This window comes from Ornithorhynchus anatinus, chromosome 11 (assembly GCF_004115215.2).
Source record: "Ornithorhynchus anatinus isolate Pmale09 chromosome 11, mOrnAna1.pri.v4, whole genome shotgun sequence".
NCBI classification, from domain to species: domain Eukaryota; kingdom Metazoa; phylum Chordata; class Mammalia; order Monotremata; family Ornithorhynchidae; genus Ornithorhynchus; species Ornithorhynchus anatinus.
Genome location: NC_041738.1, coordinates 13527008 through 13533295, shown reverse-complemented (window position 1 = coordinate 13533295; position 6288 = coordinate 13527008).

The following is a 6288-nucleotide window of genomic DNA, read 5'->3' as shown; positions in this document are numbered from 1 at the left end:
AACCACCAGTGGGTCGTCCCCAGAGGAGGGGGAAAGGGGCTCGCCCTTAATCGTCCCCTTTCCCACCCTCGACTTGCCGTAGAACCCCTGGCCTAATCCTCCTGGACCTCAGAGGGGCGGGAGATAATACAAACTTTATTATAATACATTAATTATTTATATTAATGTCCGTCTCCCCTTTTAGACTGTCAGCTCATTGCGGGCAGGTCATGCGTCTTCCAACCGTACTGTATCGAGCTCTCCCAAAGGCTTGGCACAGCGCTCAGCACATGCCGAAGATTATGGGATGGCAAACTGAGGTGATGGTGTCCTACAGCTCAAGAGGTCGGGGGGAGAGAACTGGGTGGAGGGGCCCCAAAGACAGCTGAATCCACCCAGGAAGACTGTGAACCTCATGAGGGACAGGGGCTGTGACTGACCTAATTAACATGTCAGCGCCTCCAGGAGTCAGAAGGTCACTGGTTCTAATCCTGGCTCCGCCACTTGTCTGCTGTGTGGCCATGGGCAAGCCACTTTGCTTCTCTGGGCCTCAATTACTTCATCTGGAAAATGGGGATGAAAACTGTGAGCCCCGTGCAGGACAGGGTCTGTGTCCAATCCGATTCACCCAGCGCTTAGTATAATGCCTGACACGTAGTAAGCATATAGCAAAATACCATAATTAATTAATGTACTCACCCCAGAATTTAGGAAAGTGTTTGATACGAAGTATGCGCTTAATGAATACCAGGAGAAAAAAAAAAGAATGGAAAGGGATAGACACAGAGCCTTCAGCATGGGAGGCCTCAGGGGGGCACACGGTCACTCCCTCCATCCTCTCCTGCAGACCCCCCCCCATACACACATACACATGCGGGCAGGGGTCTTCTGTCTTTATTGCCGTATTGTACTTTCCCAGGGCTTAGTACAGTGCTCTGTACGCGGTAAGCGCTCAATAAATGCGACTGAATGAACACCAAGGACAGGACATTAGAAGTCCCAGAGAACAAAACAATGTGGCCCCCCACCTTCCCTCTCTGCCCTTGGGTCCCCCTCCCCTCCGAACGTTTCGTACAGTGCTCTGTACACAGTAAGCACTCAATAAATCTGACTGACTTGATTGTCTCCTGATTCCAGGCCTAGTGCTGGGGGTCCTGAGAGCGGGATGAGCACAGGCTGCAGTGAGATGGGGCTGGGGAGGGGCTAGAAACAGGGGAGGTCTGCTCCCCCCCTGCGTAAACTGGGCTGCAGCCAAAACAGCCTGTTCCCTCGGCTGTCAGCTGGAGCGCCCCACCCCCCTCCTTGCTCCCCCATAAGCCCCTCCACCCTCCCACCCTCGCAGCTGGACCCTGTGGCTAGAAACACCCCCTCTCCCCTATCCACTATAGCAGGGATCCTCCTCCCCAACCCCTGTCACCCACATCTCCCTCCAAACCAAAGCCCCCCCCCATATCTCAGTAGGCCTCACTAAAGTAGAGGACAGGCAAAGCCAGTGGTGCCAGCGGCGGGGGGGTGGGGGATGCTTAATTACCCACCCCTATCTCCCTCCCCCTCCAAAAAAACTGCAGTCTGGGTCTCCCCAGCCCCTAGGGGGTGGTGACCTCAGCGCAGTGTGGAGCTGCCCTTTGTCCAGCCGGGCCCCCTCCAGAGGCTGCCTCACCTACTTGTACCCTAAGGGGAGGGGCAGGGAAACTGAGGCAAAGATAAGGAGCTAGAATCAGGTCCAGGTGTCCCCCCGCCCCATCTCTCCAGAGCTTTCTCTTTTTTCCTCACTGTTACTAGAAGGTAGAGAGGATAGGAGAGCAGCACCTCCAGGTCGGTCCCCCTATCCTGCCCAGGAGATCCTGGGGGAGGGGAGAGAATTGGATCGGGGTGTGGGGTAGGAAGATCCGGGGAATAGAGGAGGCTGGAGGGAGGAGCAATAGGAGAGCTGGAGGGAGAGAATGGGGAGGGGGCTGGGAAATTTACGAGAGCAATTACCTTGATGAGCCTTAAGGAAGTTCACTTAATTTCCTGGTAATTACTCTGCAGTGTTGGGTGTGAATTGGGGGGGACACGACTGACCTACAACGGATCCCCCCCACCCATTTGGAGCAGAGGGACAGACTGATCCCCTTCCTCTGAGGGCCGAAGGGCTAATGGGGCGGGAGGGATGGGGGGATGTTGAAGCTGAAGGCCTAGTGGAGTGGGGGTGGGGCGAGCAATCCTCTACTTTCCCTGATTCCCAGATCTGTCAAAGACCCCTAAATCTTCTCCCAAACTCGATTAGCTTGCAGCCCCATCCCATGCACACGCACACACACACAATCACATACCGTCACCCACATAGAATCCCAAAGTTTCACACACAAATCCACAGTTGCAAAGTCAGGACAGAATTACATTCAGTTGTTCAGACATCTGCTTCCCTCACCTCTCAGGCTGTGAGCCTCATGTAGGAAAGGTTCTGTGTCTGATCTGATTTCCTTGAATCCACCCCAGGGCTTAAAACAGAGCTTTGGCACCTAATAAGTGTTTAATAGATACCATGATTATTATTATTACACACAGTAATAGTCACACTCACAAACCCACAGAGTTACAGTGGTCCACAGAATCACATGCAGTCACACACCCAGATTCACCTAGTCACACACAAACTCGCTTCGTAGTCACACACTCCTAAAGACACAACCACTCAACGATTCGAAGGCAGTTTCACACAGTTGCATACCCAGTCCTTTAGCAGACACACACAAACATGTAACACAATTACATTCCACGCTTCCCAGCAGAAACAGTTTCAAACACACAGCCACCCAGCAGATAACCACACACACATATTGACATATGTATGGTCCCACAAACACAGTTACATATTGTTCAGTTCCCCAGCAGGCACCCACCCGAAACACGTGCAAACTTATACCCAGGCTCTTACACACAATTTGCATACCCACCCCTACCGATGCGCAAATATTCGGATCCAGATATTTAAGATAGTATCCCAACGCAGCCCAGTGAAAAGAGCACAGGCCTGGGAGTTTCAATCTCCCCTCTGCCACTTGTCCGCTGTGACCTCGGGCAAGTCATTTAAACTTCCCTGTGCCTCAGTTTCCTCCTCTGCAAAACGGGAGAATCCAATACCTGTTTTCTCTCCTCTTTAGACTGTGGGACAGGGACTGTATCTGACCTGATTGTCTCGTATTTACCCCAGAGCTTAAGTACAGAGCTTGGTCCATAGTAAGCACTTAGAGAAAATACTATAATTATTCTTAGAATACAGAAACACACATTTCTGCCATGGCTTGGAAGGCCTCCTGCCCGGGATTTGTGGAGATGGATGGCAGAGCTGGAGCTCCAGAGAAAGGAGAGAAGGTCAAGCTCAGTGTGAGGTCTGGATTCAAGGCCTGCAATTCAGCACACTGGACAGTCAATCAGGGGGTCAGTCCTTGAGTACTGGGGGGAATGCTTTCTGCTGAGGTGAGAAACTACTGGGGGACCAGAGGGGGGTCTCAACCCTACTCAGGGTCTCCAATCAATCAATTGTATTTTTTGAGCGCTTATTGTGTGCAGAGCACTAAGCACTTGGGAGACTATACCCCCTCTTCCTCCCTATTCTCCCCACTTAACTGATTTCTAGTCTTGCTTGCGGGGATTAGGGTTGGTAGCCGTCGACTTTCTTGTGGGTCAAATCTCCAGAATTCAACCCTTCCCCAGAAGGGGACCTTTTGGGTGGACTGGCTCAGGAAGATATCCTTTGTTGGAAATCAGGGGGCATAAGGCAGAGCTGATCTGATGCCAGCTCTCGAGGGGGCTTGACCACCCCCTCACCCCCGACCCACCCAACCTGTTCTCAGTTCATTCCCAGTGAAGACCCTCCTGGGCTGGCTGCCACAGAGAGGCCAGGGCTGGAGGGAGGTGGTCCTGTGGGGGGAGGAGTTACCCCCCAAGCCTCAGTTTCCCCATTTGACCCACCCATCCTTTCAGAGCTTTGAAGTCCCTCCCCACCCCCTATGCCCGCCCTGACGGGGAAGGGGTAACCGATCTGAATTCCTGCCACTCTTTCCTGCTTGGCGTGGGTGGGCAGGGGGTTGCCCTCTCCCGCGGCCCCCTCCCCACCCCCTTCATTGCCGCAGCTGCTCCAGATGTTGCCACGTCACCCGCTGTAGCTGCTGTAGCTGCTTTCTCCAGCTGTTAGGACAAGCCCCTCCCGTCCCCCAGCCCCCCTTCCCTCCTCTCCCTGAGAGGGGTGAGAGGTGGGCGGGGGGAAGGAGGCGGGGGAGGGGAGGCAGGACGAGGAAGAGGCAAACAGCTCCCTCGCAGAGCTTCTTTTGAGCTGGGGAGGGGGCTGGGGGTGGGGAGAGGGAGCTGTTCGGGTCCCTCCTTGCCCCCCGCCCCACACTTTACCCCGAGGAGAGTTCTCGGGTCACAAAGCGGTCCTGTGTCCTGTAGATGGGTTAGGGTCTCGGGATGGGATCAGGTCCCCTTGGCCCCCACCACCCGCCGACCATTCAAGCCCCCAGCCCTTCTATAGGTCTCTGTTTCTCCATCTCTCCCGCCTTGGAAGGTTGGAGGAGAGTAATTTTCTTCTCCCTCTGCCTCCGTTTCTTTCTCCTTTACTCTATCTCTGTCTCTCTCTTCTCTCTCCCTTCCTCTCTTCCCTCTAGATTTTTCTATCTCCATTCCCGAGCCAAGTCTCCCCGTCAGACTTTCCCCCTCCCCATTTTTTCCTCCCTGTCTGCCTAGGGATTCTCCCGACTCCCACTCCCTGTGTGACTCCACTCACAACCCTCTTGCCCTCCCCTGACTCCCGAGGACCACCCTTAGGGAGCAGCGGGTGGTTTGTGAGAGGGGACTCTGGGAGGGGGTGGAGGGTCAGAGCTTCCCCAGCTGGGGCAAGGGCCTGGATGACCTTTGGGAGAGCCGGTTCCTGCCATTCGGAGAGATTGACATCTCAGGGAGGGGAGCCCGAAGAGGTGTCTTTAGTTGGGGGAGAGGTGGGAAAGGGACTGACCCGACCAGGCCCCGGAGGAAGCCTCCACCCTTGGCAGCTGCCCAAGGCGCTTGAGAGGGAAAGGGCTCTCAGTTCCTCACTGCCCAGATATCTCCCACCCCATCCAGATGCCTCCAGGAAACAGTTCCACTCTCCCCAGCTTGGGCCAGCCCTCCCTCTCAAGGCCCTTCCATTCTGGGGGTTCTCTGGGAGAGCTAACACAGCCCGCAGAGAAGGGAGAGAGGGAATCCTTAGGCAGACGTGCAGGAAAAAATGGGGAGGGGGAAGGTCTGACAAGGAGACTTGGCTTGGGATTGCAGATAGAGAAACCCGGAGGGGAGGGAGGAAGGGAGGGAGGAAGGAAGAAACAGAGAGAGAAACAGAGACACAGAGAGAAAGAGAGCATGAGGAATGGGAATTGAGAAAAAAAGGGACTTAGAATCCGATCCAACTGTGTCCCTTCTGTATCCATCAGAACTAAACACTGTCCAGGGAGCAGCAGCACATTCATTCATTCAATCGTATTTCCTAAGTGCTTACTGTGGGTAAAGCACTGTACTAAGCGCTTGGGACAGTACAATGTAACAACAAACGGATACATTCTCTGCTCACACTGAGCTCATAGCTAGAGATGGGCAGGCTAGGGGCTTTAGGGAAGAGGGGTGGAGGAGACAAAAGTCCAGGTTGGGGGTTCAGAGGACAGGGGGTGGGGTTGGGGAGGGGAATGGGAGCTAAGACCCTTCAGTGGTTGAGCTTGTGTCTCCCTCTAGACTGTAAACTCATTGTGGGGAGAGAACGTGTCTTCCAACTCTGCTCTATTGCACTCTCCCAAATGTATTTATTGAGCGGTTACTTTGTGCAGAGCACTGTACAAAGCGCTAGGGAGAGCATACTATAACGATAAACAGAAACATTTCCTGTCCACAATGAGTTTACATGGTGTAGTGGATAGAGCACAGGCCTTGGAGTCAGAATAATAATAATAATAATGATTATGGCATTGAAGTGCTTACTATGTGCCAGCCACTGTACTAAGCGCTGGGGTGGATACAAGCAAATTGGGTTGGACACAATCCCTGTCCCACATGGGGCTTCCCGTCTCAGTCTTCATTTTACAAAAGAGAAAACTGAGGCCCAGAGAAGTGAAGGGACTTGCCCAAGGTCACACAGCAGACAAGTGGCGAGCCGCGATTAGAGCCCATGACTTTCTGACTCCAGGCTCATGCTCTATCCACTGTGCCAGGCTGCTTCTCTGGAGGTCATGGGTTCTAATCCCGGTTCCTCCACTCATCTGCTGTGTGACCTTGGTCAAGTCACTTGATGTCTCTGTGCCT